The sequence below is a fragment of the Myiozetetes cayanensis genome, unplaced genomic scaffold (assembly GCF_022539395.1).
Source record: "Myiozetetes cayanensis isolate MyiCay16 unplaced genomic scaffold, myiCay2020 scf6-25, whole genome shotgun sequence".
Lineage (NCBI taxonomy): Eukaryota > Metazoa > Chordata > Aves > Passeriformes > Tyrannidae > Myiozetetes > Myiozetetes cayanensis.
Genome location: NW_026087853.1, coordinates 32,443,654 through 32,464,131, shown reverse-complemented (window position 1 = coordinate 32,464,131; position 20,478 = coordinate 32,443,654). Strand labels below are relative to the sequence as shown.

The following is a 20,478-nucleotide window of genomic DNA, read 5'->3' as shown; positions in this document are numbered from 1 at the left end:
GAAACACTGGCATTAAACTGAGACTATAGCCCTTCACGTTCAATGTGATATAATATGTCAGGGGATGGGTGAAATCTCAAAGGGGGCAGTGCCATGAGGCACTGCTTCTGCAGGTTCCACTGCCCAGTCTAGAGGCCCGAGGTAGCTCAGTAACTTTGAAGCGTGGCTTTTTCATGACAGGGCTATGTTACTCCATTGGATTATTTAGAATTAGACCTTGCTAAATGCTGCCTCTTTGGCACTTTTAGTATACAACTGACCATGGAAATATCCTTTTTTGCTCACATGAAAAGGACTTTGCTTTAGGATTGAGGCCCACTAGCCACAGCAATAAGGAGAGTGTGGAGCAAACAGTAAACATTAGTCTTCAATACTGTCATACCAACACTAAATTCACTTAAAAAAACAATTGAGAGAGACAGATGGTAAGATAGCTAAGAACGCTGATACTTCTGAGAAGGGGAATGAGACATGGGTCATTTGTAAAAATGGCAGAAACCCTGTCTGTAACTTCAGCAATGTTCAATTTCTGTATTTAAAAGAGTCCTCTGAGGCTGTAGCTTTCATGCACATACCCTGGCTTTCAGAGGGAGCATGGGAAAATAAACTCATTGTGTCAGAAGGCCTTGAAAGGGAAAGGAGGCTTGAAGCAGGATGGGAGGAGGGGAAGAGCTAGAGCCCAGCTTGAAAACGCATGGAGAGAAATTGAAAACAAAGATGTACGTACCCCCCAACACGCACACACAGACACAGAGGCAAGCCTTAAACTCTGACTGAACTCTGAAATCGGAGACCAAGCTGCTTTGGGAGCCACTGCTAACTTTTTTTCTCTCCCTCCCCCCCCCCCCTTTTTTTTTTTTTTTTTTTTTTTTTTTTTTTTTGTGCTTTTTTTGTTTTGTTCTCAATTACCTTTCTAAGAAGGAAAAGAAAATCAGTAAAGTTGTGTGTGTGTGTGCATATGTGTCTCCTGGGCAGCTTAGGAAGAGCGAGTTGTCAAAAGCCCAGCCCAGCATCTGTCTTTCTTGTTCCTGGTGAGGATTTTATAAATATTTTGGAGGTTGCATGGGGTTGAAGGGGGGGTGGGAGGGATGGGGGGGATGCAGGCGGGAGGCTAGATAACTTTTGGGCCCACACAGCACAGAAGTTTTGAAAGCCTGCTTTTGATTAGCATTGCCTAGCAACCAACTCATCTGCTGCAAATCTCATCACGCCCCTGCAAAGCATCCACGGCATGCTAATCTTTTCATTTGATAGAAAAGCTGCTGTAATCTTTCTTCCTTTTCCTTTCTAAAAAAGCAGACAATAATAATAATGATGATAAAAAAAGATTCCATCCCTCCTCCTCCCCCTACCCTGCACCCCCCCAGTGCTCTTGTTGATCCAACACTTTGCCGAGTTCCCATGGATGACCTACATGTGTGTGTTCTGGCAGATAAGTCCCAGCTGCAAAGGCAACCTTGGGTTGGTTTCTGCTTTCTGTGTTGTGTGTGCTGGAAAGGGAGGGCAGCAAGGGGGAGGATTTTTCTGGCTGGGAGCTGAGAAAGGAAGGAGGCAGGCAAGGCTACAGCACTCAGAGTCCAAATGGCTTAAATGAAATCTCTGGCTTCAGATACTGTAACTGAAGCCTCCCCAGCAGACAGAGAACTGGTTTGTTCTGGTGTGTGCACATACATGCTTGTGCATGCTTCTGTGTGCGTGCACAAGTCCAAGTTCTCGCTATATCCGCAGGAGAAGAGCGAGCCTTGCTTCGTTGCTGATGAATTCCGTGTCTAGCCAGCTGCAAACAAGCCATGTTCTGGAATCTCCTTGGGCTTTGCCTGTCCTTTCACTCTGAAAATACCATGCCTAAGGGCAGGGGAAGTGGTTTGGACAAAATAAGACTTGACCTGAGCATCTGCCCAGAACTGAAACCAAACGTTTGTCTCCCTGAATTTTTGGCTTTTGATAAAGCTCAGATATTTTTTCTTGCCACCTGGCCATCTCCAAGCATGTCTGCGCTTTATGGTTCCACACGGAAGCACTAATCTATCACGAAACAGGCCATGCATGCAGCTTCTAAGCTGGTGAGAAGCAGGAAAATGAAAACCTAGAGAAAAGCACATTTTCAAATATCCAGCCACATTTCTACAGGCACACATGCCAATCAACAAGTTTTGTGCTACCCTGCCCTTTGTCCTTTCCTCAGTTTCCTCTCCCCTTTCTAGTCTCCATATTTTTTTTACCTTTTTAATACTTTTAAGTACTCCTAAGGGTGTCTTGTCCTTCCCACTCAAAAAGAAGTCAACTTCTCCAAAGTGCAACCCTGGGGTCATTCCACATTCTGCTTAACAACCTATCCTCTTTTCTGTTCCTTGAACCTGTGAACTTTGAACATAATACACCTCACTCCTACCCACATGTGATGATTGAGAGCAGACTCCTTCACAAAGATGTTTCCTTTTCTCCTCTACTGCATAATGCTGGAAGCATTCCCACTAGTGAGGTGCTATAAAGATGACTGCAGGATCACAAGGCCCCAAAGCAAAGATTAATTCCCTCTGGTCAATAATCTTATCATACCTAAGGAAATGACAATGCAGCCATTGTGTAATTGATCAGGCAGAGATACTAAGAATTTCCTAAGAAATCCAGGCTAAAACTGGAGCAATATGAGGCCTGAGAAGCAGTAAATGTTATGTAAAGTTGAAAAGGACGCTAAGTTTGTGGAAGGTGTTTCCGTGTCACACTGCTTTGCATTCTTAAGCAAAACAAAAGTGAACAATTAATTTTCAGGCCCACTCCTAAGTCCTAAAGGATAGGTAGACCCAGTAACATAACTTATGACAGCATAGCTGAAAGAATGGCTGTAAGGCCACAGTAAAGGACAATGAGGAAATTCAACCAACCTCAGCTTCAACCTCTTGCAACCACTTCAGAAGGTTTCATGGAGGAGAGTGCCTGCAAGCCGATGAAATGAGACCCTTCATGTGCCATTTACTGCACTTGACAGGGAAGAATTACCAGGTTTTGAAAAACACATGCACCTACTGTCTCTTATCTTCTAAACAACTCCAGTCCTACCAGCTTCAGCACTCTGCTGCAAACGCTTTCACAGTCATCAATCAGGTGAAAACCCTTTTCCCTATGCACACATTGGGCTTGAAACCATTATGGTTTGGCTCTGCTCCCATAGCCAGCTGGAGACAGAGGTGCTTTAAATGCATTCGACGGGAAACGAAATAAAAACTCCACCTTAGCTGGTTTTTAATTAAAAAAAATCTCAAGCCTCATTGGTTCTCAGGAAAACATAGAGCTGGCTCGTGTTTAAAGTGATACTGTGGAAATAAAATCAGTATTTTAACAAATTCCCTTCTCTGTGTTAGTAAGAACTGTAATAAAACAGCTGGTCACCCTAAAAATAAGACTTTTGATCACTGGAAGGCAGGTATTTTGGACTCAAAAGAAGACTGAATTTGGCTACTAATTGCTTTCTCTTGCTAGGAATTTGCACCTATCTTTTCATAGATCTGAATTTCTTTGAAATCAATTCTAGGCCATTTCAGGGGCAGTCAGCTCTGTTAGGCTGGATAAAAAGTACCAGATAGCAAAGCAATTTCACCAGATGGCAGAGAGCAGCAAGTGAGGAACTGAATGCCACTTACCCACATGGCAGATAATTTGCTATGAACTGCCATCACTGTAGAGATAGAAGAAGATTGATTGTTGTGAGTGGAAAATGAACTGGAATGGAGACAAGATTCCTCGGTTCAGATGAAACAGTGATTATTATAATTTTTCTGTAGTGTCTGAGAGAATAGAAATTAAATATGTGACAAGTGTCAGGCCTCTGTTGTCCTTGGTGAACTTATATGCAGGTTTCAAATACCCCAGCCTAAGTGGCATTTTCATTAGCAAAATGCGCTGAGAAGCCAAAAACTGAATGAACATCCCTCAGATTCCCAGATGATGAGAGAGGACTTAACGGTTGTAAAATACAGTAGTTTTTTATTTTTTTAAAATTTTTGTCAACTTAAAGGTAAGGAAACATAATTGCAAGCTCCTCTTGTTAATGCTGAATTCAAGTTTATGGATATATGTTCCTTATAGCCTCTACTGTAGATTAAGAAAGAATTCTTAATCAAAGAACACCAGCAACTTATCTGTAATGATCCATTCTTGGGAAAGACTCAGGGCTAAGCAAACAATAGATTGTTATATGTATCAACCTTTTTTTTTCTTTTTTTTAAAATTCTAGCAAGTTGCAACAGCTTTCTCTAAGATTTATTCTTGTCTTACAGCAGTCATGTTCTTACAGTATTAATAAAATGACAGCTCCCAATGAACAGCGCATAGAAGAGTTACAGTATTGGACATGGCTGAGAAATGCCAGCTTTCATGGTGTTCTGCAGTTCAAAGTGAGGAAAGTTTGTCACTTTGGCAGAACATTAGCTGAGGGAAAGAAAAATGTGTGAAGGCAGTTAAATAAGGTTACACAGGTGCTGCTGCTTCAGACTGTGGAAAAAAATAAATTATAATGCATGTGAAAGAAAACAATCTCTCTAACGTTTGAGTCTTCTTACTGCAGGCATAAAACCACAAGTCTGCTTTAGGAGCGCTGCCCTTCTTTAACTGGCCAAACATCACACCAACATTCTTTAGTGACTTGTGGTTTGGAGAGATGGCCATATGCAAAACTGAGGTCTGTGCACTTCTTAGAACCAGAAACTATTTGTGTATGTCTGGTAAACTGTGAGCTGCAATCAAGCCAAAGACAATTTTAAATGCTAATAGAACATCATTTCATGATAAATTTTATAGTCTCCTAAGACAATTTTATCATTTCAGGCTACTCTTTACCCCTCACAAACCAACAGATAGTTTCCAGTTTTAGGGGGAAAATGAGAAGGGTTTAAATGCTGCCAATATCAAAACAGAGCATTTCAGAATAGCCAGAGATTGAAGCAAGTTCTGTGTTTGCTAGAAATACATCAAACTCAAATTACACTCACAAGCACTCCAAAGTTTAAAGAAATTGAGGGAAAGAAACAAATGTAGTTATTACCAAAGTAAAAAGATGACCTTACCATGAACTCATTTGTACTGAAGAAATAGATATAATTTTACCAAAGAGTTCTTTAAAATTTAAATTGGTATTTACATAGAATTCTTGCTGTGTAGTTCACCCAAAGTCCCCTTGCTCTAGACAGAACTACTGAACTGCTTTCTTCAGACAATTCACAAATGAGTGCCTTTAACGTTTTCACAGAATAGACATTAGGGTTTGGACTTGTTGCCATACATGGCATTTTCCCCCCAAAATTTACTGAGATTCAGTTGTATTAGAGATCAAATCCTAGAACCAGAATACCAGGTTTTGGATTAGCATTGTCAAACACCTATTAATTTAATTTGTCAAATTGCATTCCATCAAAGAAAAATGCTGGTATTTTTAGGATTTGGATAGCTTTAGATCTAAGGTAAATACTTTTAATTTCTTGCACAAATAGGAAGCACACGGTTCTTTCTAAAGATAAGAGGGAAATGAAGCAAATACCTTGTCAACCAATTGCTATGCAACAGTGAAATAGCGAGATTCAAAAATCTCAGCATATATTTAAGATCTGGAAATGAGTCCATTCCTTCACAGATTTCCTCTTATGCCACACCAATTTTAAACCTCATTGTGGCTGTCACTTCCACAGTCTTCTGCATCAATAATCTGCTAGTTCATCACCATCCTGGTTTTGCTGCTCGCTGCTTTCCATTCCAGTTTCTTCAAGATGCCCAGAGGGGTATTGTGAAACAGGAGATACAGCTTAACTTCCCATGTCCTAATACTACCTTCCAGTGACCCAATAGTTCTTAAAGGTTAGAAAAAGGTTAGAAAAAGTTAGAAAATGAACTCAAGCTTGTGCTAGAACATGCTTAGAATATGACTACCTGTGAAAATTTTCATGTGAAAATAAAACTTTCCTTTTTTCCTCCTAACACCCCATTTATCCATAAATAATGTGCAATCTGTACTCAAAAATGGAGGCCGCAGAGCTTCTTAGAAGAGAAGAATTGCTTTCAACACTTGGAAGACAACTACTTTTTTCCTAACTCAATACAAACTTTTAGAAGAAACTTTCCATCAAAAACATCCAGAAACAAGTCCCTTATATAAGCATTTTTGGCTCAAATGTTATGGTAAACTATAATTAGATGAAAACAGTATTTTATAATGGAAGATGTAAGACAACTGCAACAATCATTGTGTGACTATCTCTGTATGCCCATCAATGATAAGGTGACAGCAATTCCAAATGTCCAAATGACCAAATGTGGCAATGGATTTACCATATGTAGGATGGAAGAAGTCCTGTCAAAGACGGACTGATGAAGAAAAAGAAGAAAACAGCTCAAATGTTATAGAAACAGAAGTTTTTAATGTTGTTTAAACATATCTTAAAATGGCTTTTCTGTATTTCTGCAAGGTCAGTGGTTCTCCTTCCCGACACCCCCTGCAAAGAACTCCTAACTCCCATGCAGGAATGTCCTGGGAAGATATACTGAGGTCTTCTCATTGGCCTTTGTTAACCCCTTCCTACTGGCTATTAACTCTTCACCTGATTGGTTTTTCTGTAAGACCCTGAGCGTAATTGGTTCTTTTTTAATCCCCCTAAAAGCCTTATAAGCCCCCATCCTCACAATAAACTCCTCTTTCGTCCGTCCCTCTGCGTGGTCTGTGTGAGCTTCTTACGGGTTCACAGGGCCACGTGCTAGGGGGGCAGGGTGGGAGAGCATTCACCTTCAGAGAATGGCCTAACACCCGGGACCTGAAGGTGCCCCCTCCAACCCATCAGTCGTAACCAAACACATTGAAAATAACCCTAAACTCCTTAACAGACCACTTAGGACACATTGATATACCCAGATGCTTCCTGCTTCCTGGATAACAGGGGCAATTCCATGCCTATATCTGCACTGGTCTTAACATATGGACTTCCTTTGGAGGTCACTACCTGGGCTTTCATGTCTCTGCAATGCCTTGGTTGTAAAATGCTTTCTGGTATTGCTTTCTGGTGTAGCTGTGTGTGCTCGTGTGCCTACAAACACAGCCAACCGTTAACTTCTTATTATCCTCTTTTGCCAGGGATTACTTGATAGAGAAAACACAGCAAAAACAAACCAGGATTGCCTGATCAAAGTTTTTCGTTCTGTTCTGCCTGCAAATTATTGTTGCTAAGAAATAAAAAGTCCTAAGAATGTTGGGGTCAGGAGCTCTGTAACATCCATGTGATGGATGAACAGCAGCACAAGTTTCCCTACTGTCTACCAGTTCGTAGTCACTCAATCAGGCAGAGGAAGCCTAAGGACAGGAATGAGGTCTGGGCTCCAACTATTCACTCTGGGACTTCTCTACTGACATCAACAACAAAGGTTCCAGGTGGTTTTCCATAGTTGACATCAAGTTGGACCACTGACTCTTACCACGAAGACTAAAGATGAGAAGAAGGTCCCATCCTAGATGTGTATGCTGCTTCAAAGTTTTGTATGTCAACACAGAGTGAGGATCCCTTATGTAGGGAATCAAGGTGATCAAGTGCTCTCTGCTGCGAGGGAGAAGAAACAGACTACAGCAAAGGGAAGTCTGTTCTTGCCAGAGACTTCTGAAAGGCAAATGCCTTCAAACTGTCAGTGATTGTTAGAGACAAAGTAGGTCCAATCTTATAGAGCCAAATGTCTAATAATGTAAGTCTGTAGACTTACACTACTCTACTGAAATCAAACTCTTCATGATGTTAAACAGCCTATAAAGCAATTAACCTAGACACTATTTTCAGTGGTTTTAAAAATATATATATATTGCTTCATCTTTATGGAAGGCCCTGGTCGCATGGAGAATTGCAATTTGTAAGTCAGCTATGAAACAGAGGCCACTAAACTGTCCTGGAAACAGCAGCAGCCAGCAGCCTCTTATGTAACTGGAAAGCTTAGAGGAACTGATGTACGATTATCTAAAGATGTAGTTCCATGGCACCTTCAACCAGTCTCAGCTGAGTGGCCTAAAAAAATCCCCCAGGATTGTTTTTCAGCCAGTTTAAGCCAGTCCATGCAACTATTCAGGTCAGAAAAGTGCTGGTACCAGAGCAACAGAAGAAGAGGGAACTCACATAGCTGGGAGCTGAGTGAGCAGGAGCACAGCAGACTGAGCAGTTTAAATTGCTATAGAACTGAACCCTGTGAAAATACAGACAGAAACTATTTGATCCACTTTTCAGTCACTACTGAATGTAGCACATGAACTCCTACATGTTCCTTCTTAATGCTAAAGTGCTTGTTCAGATATTTATAAAAGGTCTTCCCTGGTTATCATAGAGGTAACTGGACTCTACCCCACTTTCACTGAAGGTAGTGGAAAGAAAACAGGCTGCTTTTGGTCAACAATGGGAAACCAAGCACACAGTGAAACTGAAAAGTAGCAGTGGAAAAATATTCTAGATTTAGAATTATAGACAGTAAAGAAACCCCAAAGAGAAATGGCAAGTGGAGTCCCTTTGGATTTTGAACTGAAGCCTGCTCTCTTGAATATTCTGCACTAACTGGGAAATAGAAACAATTTACAGTAGACAAATCTCATGACGTCTGACAGCTTGAGTATTGGCACAGTAGTGAATAGAAGTTGATGCTCGTTGACTCGTAAATCAAATCAACTTTGAAGTCTTTAGTAAGGGGTAAAGTGTGAATAAGCCGATTGAAGGGAACCTAGCTTGTGTGCAAGTTAGCCGACGGGCAGATGCTCACTCTGCAAACAGCTGCCCTAGTCTGAGAGACTGCTGCCCTCCAGCTGCCTCTATCTGCCACCCTGCTCAGGGCTGCTGTCTTCCCAGCAGCTGGCAGAGCCACTGCTGTGAGCACTTCCAGGCAGGATTTGTCACATCAGTTTAAGAAAGTGGTTTGAGCTAATGCACCTTTACACTACACTCCAAAAGATGGGCTGATCCATGGCCACCCCCTCCATGGCCAAGTAGCTCAAGGTGGCCAACAGAGGACTGTGGTAACTGGGCTCAGTAATACCTTCCAGCTGTGCCCAGAGAAGAGGGTTGTCCATAGATTTCGACCGTGCTCTTGTTTACGTAGGGAAATTACACTGCTTCAAGTAAATGCAGAGTTTATATCCAATTTACTCAAACTATTGCAAACCCTCATGTAAGCACTTAAAGAAATGCATCTTAAACAGAGGACAAACATGGGTGTGGCACGAGTTCCAGTAAACCTGTTAAACTTATTTAAATTAAACCAGTAGGATTTCCAGCTATTAACAAATTCTTTGCAACTCCATAAGGGCGAATTCTTCCATTATGTCCATACCCACATAGGAGCAACCATGTATGCAGTAGGACTAAATCAGTTCAGAATTTGGCTATGCACTAAGCACAAACCAAGTTTTAAATTGTAACCAATCCTAAGCACCAAATCACAGCAAACAGTATTCCTTTACTGTTATTCCCAGGGTAACACACTACCTGAAATGTGGGGAATATGAAGCTTTCCATCCTCATGATCACTGTACCTATTTTCCTCAGGCTTAGGCTTTGTAAAGAAATTAGAAAGTACCATGATCTCCCAGTACTTGAAAGTGTACAGGACTTGTAAATCTCAATATCCTGCCCGTCCCAAAGAATGGAGCATAGCTGGCTTTGAGTATGGGGGAGGAGAAAGGAAATGTTCGTAAGCCTGAATGCAATCAGTGCATACAGTAGGATTAATTCTTGTCCTATCAGCCTTGACGCAATGTGTCCTTTTCCTTCAGCTACTTTAGATAAACAGGAAAAGAAAAGAAAAAAAAATAGTTCTGGAAAAAACACAAGTCTGTTCAGAAAGAAAAAGTTATTGTCAAATGTTCTAATAGCGATTTCAAACAATAGTGAGTACAGTATGTCATATGAAAAACAGTGTTATTGGCATGACAGTCAATCATACCAAAACCAGAAAAAAAAGACAGACTTTTTTTAAAAATGGTGCTGCAATAAGAATAGCTAGTGATTTGGAGCATTAAGCATTACAGCTGATGAGTAACAAAGCCTGAAAAGTGGAAAACAGCACAAGTGGTAATATTCTTACACCCATTCTTCTGACAGGGAAGGTTCTTTACAGATAGTTAAAGTGGTTTGCTGTGGTTTGCAAACAATCGTAGAGTGTACATACACTATTGCCTAGCAAAGCCATGAATAGCACTACCTTCCTCTAGCCATTAAATTATTCCAAGAAGTATTCTTTCATTAATGCTTCATACAAAAAAAAACCCAAAACAAACAACCAAAAAACAGGTGAAAACTAGTTACAAAGTAGGAATAATCTGGTTTGGCACTCAATACTACTTCCAGAAGCCAAGTCAACTTTCTGGTGTGAATTTGGGAGCGCTAACACCACTGAAAGGGTTCATTCTGCAACTGAAGACTATAAAATATACTCTTTTACAATGATTTCTGTGCAGAAATCTATGAAAATAGACATAGGTTATGACAGCAGATCCTCTCAGTTGACAAATACTGTACTTATAAATTTTGTTTATAAAGACATTGGACCTAGTAAGCCAAATCATTAGCAATGGGCATAGCTTCAAAGAAATCAGCGCAACTCAGTGATGTGATGAGAAAATTTGACTCCATCACTTTAATTTCTTATCAGTGGGCTTTTATCATTTGTAGTGTGGACATGAGGGATATGAAGAGACACATTCATCTGTTTAATTAATTTAACAGATCTCTTTTAAACCACATGGTATGATGCATTGTCACAATCAATTACCAGAAATATGGAAATTGATATTTTCAAAACATTCTTAACTAATAATCCTACACATTTTCACAAAGTAGTTCAATGTTACTAACTACTTCGTGAAAATGTTCACCAATGTTATCTATTGTCATTCAACAAGTCCAGAGCAGAGCAAACATTACAAAGGAGCTCCTAGTTTCCACAAACACCTTCTACCCGTTAGACTGTGATGCTTATTCACACTCTTAAAGAGTTAGCAGTGAGTAAGAATTGATGACTATTTTTATCTCTGTTAGCCATCAAAAATCCCTTTATTCAGTGAATGGGCTGTATGGAATGGGCTTCCATTCCAGTTCTTAGATCATGTCTGTTCACAATACAAAAAACACCCCTATTAAAACTGTCCTTAAATGAGTCTCTAGAAGTGTTATGGATGGACTGGACAACACTGACAATACTCTTCTTTGACACCATTCTAGTTCTTCTGCAGAACAGACTGTAGCACACCATTAATTTTAAGAGAAGAAAGATGCTTGTAAAGATGTCCTGGAGGATGTGGAGTTGCTGATGCAGAGTATGCCCTGGTCAGGTGACAGATCTCTACTCATTCAGTCCCTCCACTCCCTGTGATGCTGTACATGTCTTAGTCGTGCTCTGCCACTGCCTAGAGTACTTTGTTCATCCATCTGTTCAAAAGTCAAGAGTCAATCAAGACTTTCATCTTCCTCAGCTCTACCATAGTGGATTTTTTCTTGACTCTCCCCACATAGCAGGGCATGATAGTTGACTTTCTCTACTTGCTGCCTCCTACTGACATTTTTCTCTTGTACCTCTCACTCTGCTTCTGCTTTCTTTCTTTTCTTTCCTTAAACCTAGTTGACAGGACTACCTTTTTGGGCTGTGCCCTTTGGCTGCAGGGGTAGCAAACCCTGATCCCTAGAGGAAGCCTTGAGCCCTAAAATTCAGAACAAATAAGTCACTAGTTCTGTGAACTCAGTCTTCTCTTTTTAAAATACTTTAAAAAGAGAACTTGTTTGCAAAAGAACAAAGACCAGAAAGGTTTATAACTCCTAACAGAAGCCATCTGTGTGAATATAAAGCTGGAAATGTATTAGTATTTTCAGTTCAGGCTGGGAGTAAGAATACCAGCCTGCAGGCTGTTGCTCAGACTTATCTTTCTGTTAAAAAAACAGTTTTTGCAAGAAAAGTGTTATCATATCCTTAAAAACAAACAAACAAAACTAACTTTCAGAAACCCCTAGCATACTCTTTTATGAAGTTCAACATTTTCCTCTCACACTCCAGAGAAGAAGTGTAGGCTACTCCACATGAAATACTGCTTGCCATTATAAATCAAACAGAGTGAAAGTGAAGAGAAATAGAGCTGGTTCTGTAGTTTATTAATAATTTTTAACTACAGTTATACATTAAAATACCCAACACTGACTTTCTACAAAAAAAACCCACCCAAAAACAACCCACCAAAACTCAAATCTGTGAATTTCAACCATTATGGGAATTTTTGCTTCTCCTCTCTTGAAAATAATATGACCATAGCCCATTTTTCAAGCCAGATTTCAATCCTCTCCAGCCAGCTGTCAGGAAACCACAGAAGGTGCTTGAAAGAGCACAAGAAATGACTGGTTCTAATCTGAAGGAAAAAAAAAAGTTGGGGAACAAGGCAGCTACTTGTGGCAGAATGTTATTTTTTCTTCAGTCTCTGCCTGCATATTTTCACAACATGTGTACTCTGTTACCCCATCACTTCCCTCTTTTCCTTTGGTAAATATCTCTGCTTTGGAATAAAAGACGGCCCAGGGGTGCTACTTGTAAGGACTGCACTCGCCTTGATATGTTGTTTTTGAACTGAACACATACAATGGACACATTTCAAACTTGGACCTTTGCCATCATACATGTTGCTTTTAGTTTAACTTTCTCAGATAAAGGGGGGAGGCTGGAAGTAAGGAAGAGGCTGCGAGTGGGGTCATACACTCTATCCTTTACCAGATGTGGGATCTCATGGGAGCCAAGCGTGATAGCCCACACAAACCCCTCTAAGCACACAACATAATGGACAGAGAGAGAGGAATGCAAACCAACTCTCTCCAAGCACTGATGCTTTGCAAAATCAAATACGAACCCCATGGAGAAATGGATGACTAGGCCATACCTTTGCCATGTAGCTGCTTAGATTAAAAAAAAAAAAAAGTAGCATAATTAATAATTTATTTTTAAAAAGAAACAAATCTGTTTACAAGTTCTTTTTGAGGAAGAGAGTCACTGAGTGGGAGATTTCTCCCCACTTTCACCCTGTACACTGCATGCCCACTTAAATGACTGTGTTTCTTATGTGATTTAAGCTGCCATTTGCAACTCAACAAGACGGACTGAACTAGATTAGACATCTGTTCTAGAGAAGAATTAGAACAGAATTGGGACGTAGAAAACTCTGGATTAACCTGACTCAAAGACTAACCTACACCCAAATACTAATCCAGTTAAGAACAAGGGTAAGACACACTTTTCAACATCGTTCTCATGCATCAATTGGCAATGCAGCAACAGGTAGGGGAAGGACAAGAGTTGGCAATGGGCTCACCCCGTGAACTTACATGCCAGGGTACTTCCAAGTAGCATGTGAATGAAGCCTGAACTCCTGAAAGCTGCCACGTGTACTAATCAACTCAGAGATGGCAAGAACTGCCAGTGGGGCTGAGGGTAGGGCTTAAGCAAAGTTAATTTGGGAACAAAACAAAGTATTGAGAAGTTCCTGAAAGGTCTATGGAGGTCTGAAAGATTTGAGATTTCTCTGCATTACATAGTGTTGAGTCCAGCTCTCCAAAGTATTTTTGAACATGTATTTTACATATATGTGCTCACTTAAGTTGATACTATATCCAGTCTAATTTGATCTCAAACCTGGCAACAGGTCACCTGAAGAGTCATGCTTAAATGCTTGGTCTGTACAAACTCTCTCTTCCTCCCTGACCTCTCTGATTATCCTAATTTGATTCCTTTTCCTTCTTCTAAAAATAATACATCTACTAGAGATCTTATCTTCCCCATCATTACACTGTAACTTCTTTCCCAGAAAATCCCTTTTGTATGAATTCTTTTCTCCTTGATGTCTCTTACATACTTCACTATCCCTATACATCATTTCCCTCCCTGCTTACTCACTTCTCATGGGCTATCCTGTCCTCAGCTCTACAGCTCAGAGGAGCAACTAACCACTTGCGCAGAGCACAGAATCAGAGACCTTAATCAGAAACCTTATGGTTGCACACACAGGTACCCTTTCCTTTCTCCTGGCAAGTCCCATTCAAAGAACCGTTTCTCTCTCTAAACCAGCAAGTAATTTGCCAGCACGTAAATAAAAAGACTGGGCAGATGTCAGATGATATTTAATTCTGTATTTACATCTAATGGGAGTGCTTCCATAACCTTGGTATTAGATAGCTGTAACTTTGATAACCACTAAAGATCCTAAAAGCTACATTGGTGCACTGTGATTCTCATGTCAAACGTTATACTCCTTTTCCCAAGAGTGCATCTTGTCTAGAGAACAACCACTGACAGGTAGTCAAGTGAAAAGGTGCTGTTAAGAGAAATGCTATAAATGGGCATATACTGGAGCAATCACTAATTATTGTTATGTGTACAGAGATTGAGCCAGTCCCTTCAATTGTTTTGAGACAAGGGGAATTAAAATCATCTTTGTTACGGTCAATCAGCTTTTTACAGTGTAGAGGGATTTAGTAGACATATTCTAAATCTAGGGTTTGTGTATCAAAACAGAAATGAAAACAGAAAACTCAGTCACTGTTCGGTTGCTTAAGAAATCAACATTTTTTTTTGCTTGTCATAAAAAGTACAGGAATGAAAACTGCCCATAACTGGAACTCTATCAGGCTCTAGAGCATTTTACAGCCCAGAACCCTGGAAGTCCAAAATAGCTCTACAATGGACTATATTTTCCAGAAGTTGTGGATTTCTTTATATACACTTAAGTTTTCTGCAGCTCCTTTACTAACCAACTGAACTAGCTACATCATTTAAGTCTGGTTGTCAGGTTTTCATCTGCTACAAAGCAAACGGCTTTGGAGTAAAACACATCAGTACTTTGTGGGAGCGAAGCAGTGTCACACAGCAGCAAAAACCATATAAAGAAACCTAATAACATTACAGGAGGAGAATTAAGGTCCCATGTAAGAAAGATGAACATCAGATAGTCTTTGCTATGGAAGGGCTAACAAGGTTTTCACCTACAGTATATGTGCTATCCTTACAGTGATAAAGGATCCAGCTCTGTGCTGGGACAAATGGCTTCTTTTCTTGGTCTAGTGCAGCAGAAGTATTTTGTCCCGCTGTATTCTCTCGGGAAAAGTTACTACAAAAATGTGCAGAAAGCTGCCCAGAGCGTGGACAATTCAATTAATATCCCTGGCACAGCTGGTATCCTCTGGCACACACTGGGCAGCTTATCAGGCAAAACGACAGCAGGTCAAAAGCCCCATTTCAGATGCTGCTGCCACTCAGCCCAGAAGTTGGGTAGCAGTCCTCACCATGCTAATTCTGCAGCAGAATACCTAATCTAAGAGGATATGTAAGAAAGGAAAAGGTGTACGACCTGCCAAATCACAAAACCTTGTAACATGATACTAGCAGTGGAATGTGTGCAAGAAAATAGAGCAATACCACAGACAGCTAAAGAAAGGTGTTGCCATGACCTAATAACTTCAGATAAAATGATATGGGCCCTGCTGCTGCACGTACCATAAAGAAAGAGGGGCCTCACATATAAAACTCTTCACTTGCTCCTTTCTCTCTTTTACAGTTTCAAGTCAAGTAATGTCACCTTGTGAAGAGGCAAAACCCCAGAGTCATCTAATGAAGCTCTGAAATCCACTGCTGCCTACCAGGGGACCAAGATTTCAAGACATTAAAGTTAAAATAATTCCCAGTAGGTCTCCTACTAACATCTTAATGTGTCTGTACCAAGTGGTTTTTTTCACAACATTCCCTTCCTTTCTCCTTTGACTGGATAAAGAGCTAGGAGGAAAAAAAAAAAGTACCTATGAATACTGATGTGCAGGGAACCCTCGTAAATCCACTTCCCGTCAGTTCAACAAATGAGGTCCCCCTGGGAAGCTGTGAGAGAGAGCCTTCTCACAACAGCCTGATTATCAAAAGTTTGTTCTGTCTTGGAATGCTCTAACCTCACAGGGACAAGCATCATAATAATATGAAAGTATCATAATAGCTTGAGCACTGTAAATTACTTTTGTAACTTGGGATGCGTGGGGCACATTTCCAGCAGGTTTGTTCCCAGCGATGCTGTTTGCCTCTCTGTATCACTTGAGAATTACCCCAACCCTGAAAGATTCATGTGCTGTACAAATTCAATTTCAGAATAGAAATGTGATTCTCCATATATTGGATTTCAGGTAGTCACTGCATTAATCATAATTTTAGCAAGCTAGCTTTATCACTGCCTTCTTCTCCTCAGAAATATAATAGATGTTACCTGTTACAGTCCTACCCAGTATTTCAAAAATTTTCTAGAAATAAGCTGTTCTTCAGGGATTGCCATAAGTCTACAGTATTTCAGTATTGATAGCATTTCTGTCAACTTACAGATCTGCCCTTCGCAGTTTTCCATTCCTGGATCTTTTCCACTTTTGCAGTTTACAGATCCATCCATGCTTTGCAGTTATCTCTTTGTGAAGGCATTCTACATAATAATCTGAGAAGTTATCTAATGCTTTCTTTCCAGTCTCCCTAGAGTTTCTGGGGCAGTGCTTTTGTATGTTGGTACACAAAGCTAACCTCACATCTATCCTTCTCCAACCATAAGAAAGAAACTGCCTTTACAACCATGTTTCATTTTGGTCGTATCATTAAAACTCCAAACGCTAAGAAACCAGAAAGAACTAGTATAAATCAAACAGTGCTCTTACCACTTAGACCCGCCCTGCAACCCTTTGCAATCAGGGAATCTAAAATTACCATATTTACAGAATCTGCAGCAGAGCCAAGTACAAAACAAGATGAATAGCTGTGACGCACAAGGCAGAGTGTAGAAGTATGCAGCTGGGCCTGCAAACAATATAGGCACTCGGCACTGAAGTCCATCTAATACTTTTCACAGATCAGAGTGACTAAAAGGGGAAGGAGGGGGAGGGAGGAGAAGAGAAATTCCAGGAAGATGAGTGAAAACACAGCAGAAATCCCAGGCTGCTTCACTAATGGGTAATTGAAATGACTCACAAAAGGTCTAATAGGGAATTCAATTAATTAGGGACATGACTGAGCAGGGAGGAGGAGGTAAAGAAAAGGGTGCCAGTGATACAAGAAAATCACTCCTTTCCATTTATTTAAAAAAAAGGGTCTGGAAGAAAACCTCAAGGTAAAAAAAAAGCCAAGTTTTTCAAGGCAGGGCCTCTACCCCTTCTTATGCACAGAAAAAGCCCCCAGTTGAACCACCCTGGCTTCACGGGATGAGAAAAAGACAAATAAATAGATTCCTATTGCCTGTTTTCCTTCCCTTAGATTCCTAATGAAAAGGAACAAAAAGGAACAAAATTTGATATATTTAATACATCGCCAGTAAGACAACTAGTAAGAAGAAACTATGAGGACAAGACAGAGGAATGATGCAGAATAGATTAATACAATGATGCTAATAGCACCCCCATCTTCATAACACTGCTACTCATTCCATGTGACAATGAGGGGAGGGTGATAGCAAGTTGTAGGAAGATGAGTAAATGAAAGATATGTGGGGACATATGAAGGAAAAAATGTAATGCAAGAAAGGGAGCAGCAGGAATGGGGACATGAAGGAATGGAAGTGACAAGAGGAGGGAGAGAAAAATGGAAAAGGAGTGGATGGAGGGAAGGAGGAGGGAAATGGGGAAGGTCACGGGTGAGACGAGCAGGAGGGGGAAAACCTGAGAAGGAGGAGAAGAGCAGATGCAGGAATGATCAGGGAAAGAATGAGAAGTTTCACAATCAGTCAGCAGTTAGAGCTTGCCGTGACGGGTAATTGGGAACAGCAGTGTTGATTCAGCGACCATCTATTGACAAATACTGCTTCTGACTAAGCCTCAGAGAATAAATTTACACTAGTGCTAGTTAAAAAATCTCCAAGAATGTGTGACCCAAACTTGCAGGCCCACAACTGGTCATTCCTGGTAGTGGAACAGCAGGGAGAGATACAATGACCGGGGGCAAGTGTTCACTTCTGGGATGGACAGTGGGATCTGCAGCCTTCCAGAATAAAGTTACCATAGCTAGAAATGTAGCTCCTTGTTAATTCTGACTTGGAGCTGTTATTGCCAGGCTGGCTGTTCAATAGCTTTACAAAAGAAACTCATGGTCATTGTTTACCTTCGTGAATCATGAGGAGAGCTAACAAAAAGTACTTCTTGGGCCTATCGGGTTCAGCACTGAATACCCTCTAAAGGCTTAGATATGCTCTCACGCTCAAGGATCAAGATACTATCACTGTGAAAGGCCGGCAAAGTTTGCAATATGCTGCATGTTTGGGCAATTAATTGAGTATTTCTGTTCCCAAGGCTGTCAATCTAACATCTTAGCATGAAAACATATAAATCAAACTATGTACTTCTGCCTGTGAACTGACCATAAATGTCAGCTTGACTATCAAATGACTTCCAGAAAAGCAAAAGATTTTTTATAAGCTTTATACTTCCTGTAATACAGTGAAGAAGATACAACACTGCCCAAGAAAATAATTTTCAGGCACTCGAGACATACTGGACCAGAAGGAAAAATATAATATTTAGGTAACAAGAACCAGTATGATACAAATATCTTTATACTACTGTAAATACACTTGTGCCTAGATACATAAATTGCACTACTATAACTAAATCCAGGCTTTCACATTGTTTTAAGGTAGATTCATGCAAAAATGAGTATGCAGAAATCCCCAGTAGATTCAGAATTGACCTTCCAACATGACACTAAGAAGCATTATGCAGCTGCAGGAATCATCTTTCAGAAGTATAGACTGGAAATTCAAATTCCTATGGGCTGGTTTAAAAAAATAGCCCCTAGAAATTTTGCAAAGACATTATTGTTGGTGCTCCAGACAAATGTAAACATATTCTAGTTTCAACCAACTAGGCTGGTATTTTCTAAGGAAAGGACTACAAACTGTGGGCATTCAGTGCCTAGGTGTCTATGCAACAATGCTATTGTCATACAAGAATTACAATAGAGCTATAAAATGTCAGTTAAGTCAGGCGGCCTCAAAAGCAAATTCAAGCCGGGTAGCCGAAGCACTTGACACAGCACTTTTTTGGCTTCAAAGCTCCATTCTTTTCAAATTCTCTAACATGTCTGATGAAACAGACAGTGCAATGTGCTCTGAAGGTCATCAGTTTCTAACCAAGGCGCCTCCAAAGTTTAGAGGGGCCTTGATTTCATTGCCAATATAATTTTGTCCTTTTACTGAGTCTTCATCAAGTTAAACTCAAGAGAACTACAGGCTAGGTCAACTTGTATCTTGAGGCTATCTGGGTTCTGTTAAGCCAGGCTGACACATTTTGTCCAGACCCTCCTCTCCTTCTCTTCAAAACACTCATCAGAAAATTAAAAAAATCCTCTCTCTTCTACAGAATTTAAATAATTAGAATAAAATCTTTTTATCTCTCTAATTAAGTACCATCCTGTATTTAGTCAGTTGACAGCACCAAAGAATGATTTTTCTGTATTCCACAATGTCATCCCTCCTCCCTGGATCTATTCAAAGCCTCTTGTACATATTTAATCACTCCTAGCTAGGCCTGGCTAATGAAATGCAGGGCCTTGCCCTGACCTGACCTTGCTATTTCTATTTTGGCTCAGCACATCCTCTGCTAGTTGGGTAAAAAAAAAAATAAAAAAAAATTCTTTCTTTCTCTTGGACTTAAAGGTCCTGTTACTGGCAGGGGGTATGGTCAAGGACACTACTGAAAACAGAACAAATGACTGTGAACACTGCTTTGCAAAACTACTGCAAACCCCAAAAGGACCACAGCAACTTAAGTGCAAAGTTTTTTCTCCTTTTTCCTTTGCTTGGCAAAGACTGGTGGGCACTGTTCATCTACTGGGAATGGCTTATGGCTAGATAATTCTGTAAGAAAAATGGACTGCTCAAATTGTTTCCAGCACTCATAAAGCACTGGTATTTGTTTTGGGCACTTACTGCAACTAAATATGTTCTTCTTGGTTTTCCCTATCTACCCTTCCTATTTGGCAATACAGCAATTAAAAAGTATATTTTCCCTTTCTGAGAGCTTGTAAAGAAGTGTGATCCCATTTATGAGCACTTAGGAATGCTGGATGTTGGGTTAGCCCTTTTGTCACATGATGTTGGTTGCAGGAATTTATCAACATGCCAATCAAAAGTCAGAAATGTTTCCAGTGTAGAACAGGACAACATTTACAAGGTGATCTGTGTGGTCTTTTTAAGCTGAGTTTGTTTTCAAGCGGTTTTTGATTTTGTTGACCATTAGTTTTGGTGCTCAGTTTGACACACTGAGTTGCCGGATGAACCATAAACCATATTTGAAGTCAACAAGGGCAAGGGCCATCTTTTTATTCTTTGTGTGCACACACTGCCTTGCATTGTGGAGCTCTGGATACTGAATAGGGGTCACAGATGCTATCACAAAACAACCAGTAACAGCACAAAGATCTTTAGGTACTCAGATTGTCAGA

At 40.3% G+C, this 20,478-nt stretch overlaps 1 protein-coding gene across 5 annotated transcripts in view; it reads right to left on the bottom strand.

Annotated features, from left to right (window-relative positions):
- RAD51B (RAD51 paralog B) overlaps positions 1-20,478 on the bottom strand; it is a 421,512-nt gene that overhangs the window by 81,705 nt on the left and 319,329 nt on the right. Inside the window, exon 11 of one of the 5 annotated variants that reach the window (XR_007631421.1) lies at positions 3,642-3,785. The exons of the other annotated variants lie outside the window; for them this stretch is intronic. The gene's annotated coding sequence lies outside the window, so the exon portion shown is untranslated. The remainder of the gene's footprint in view (positions 1-3,641; positions 3,786-20,478) is intronic. 5 annotated transcript variants of the gene reach the window in all.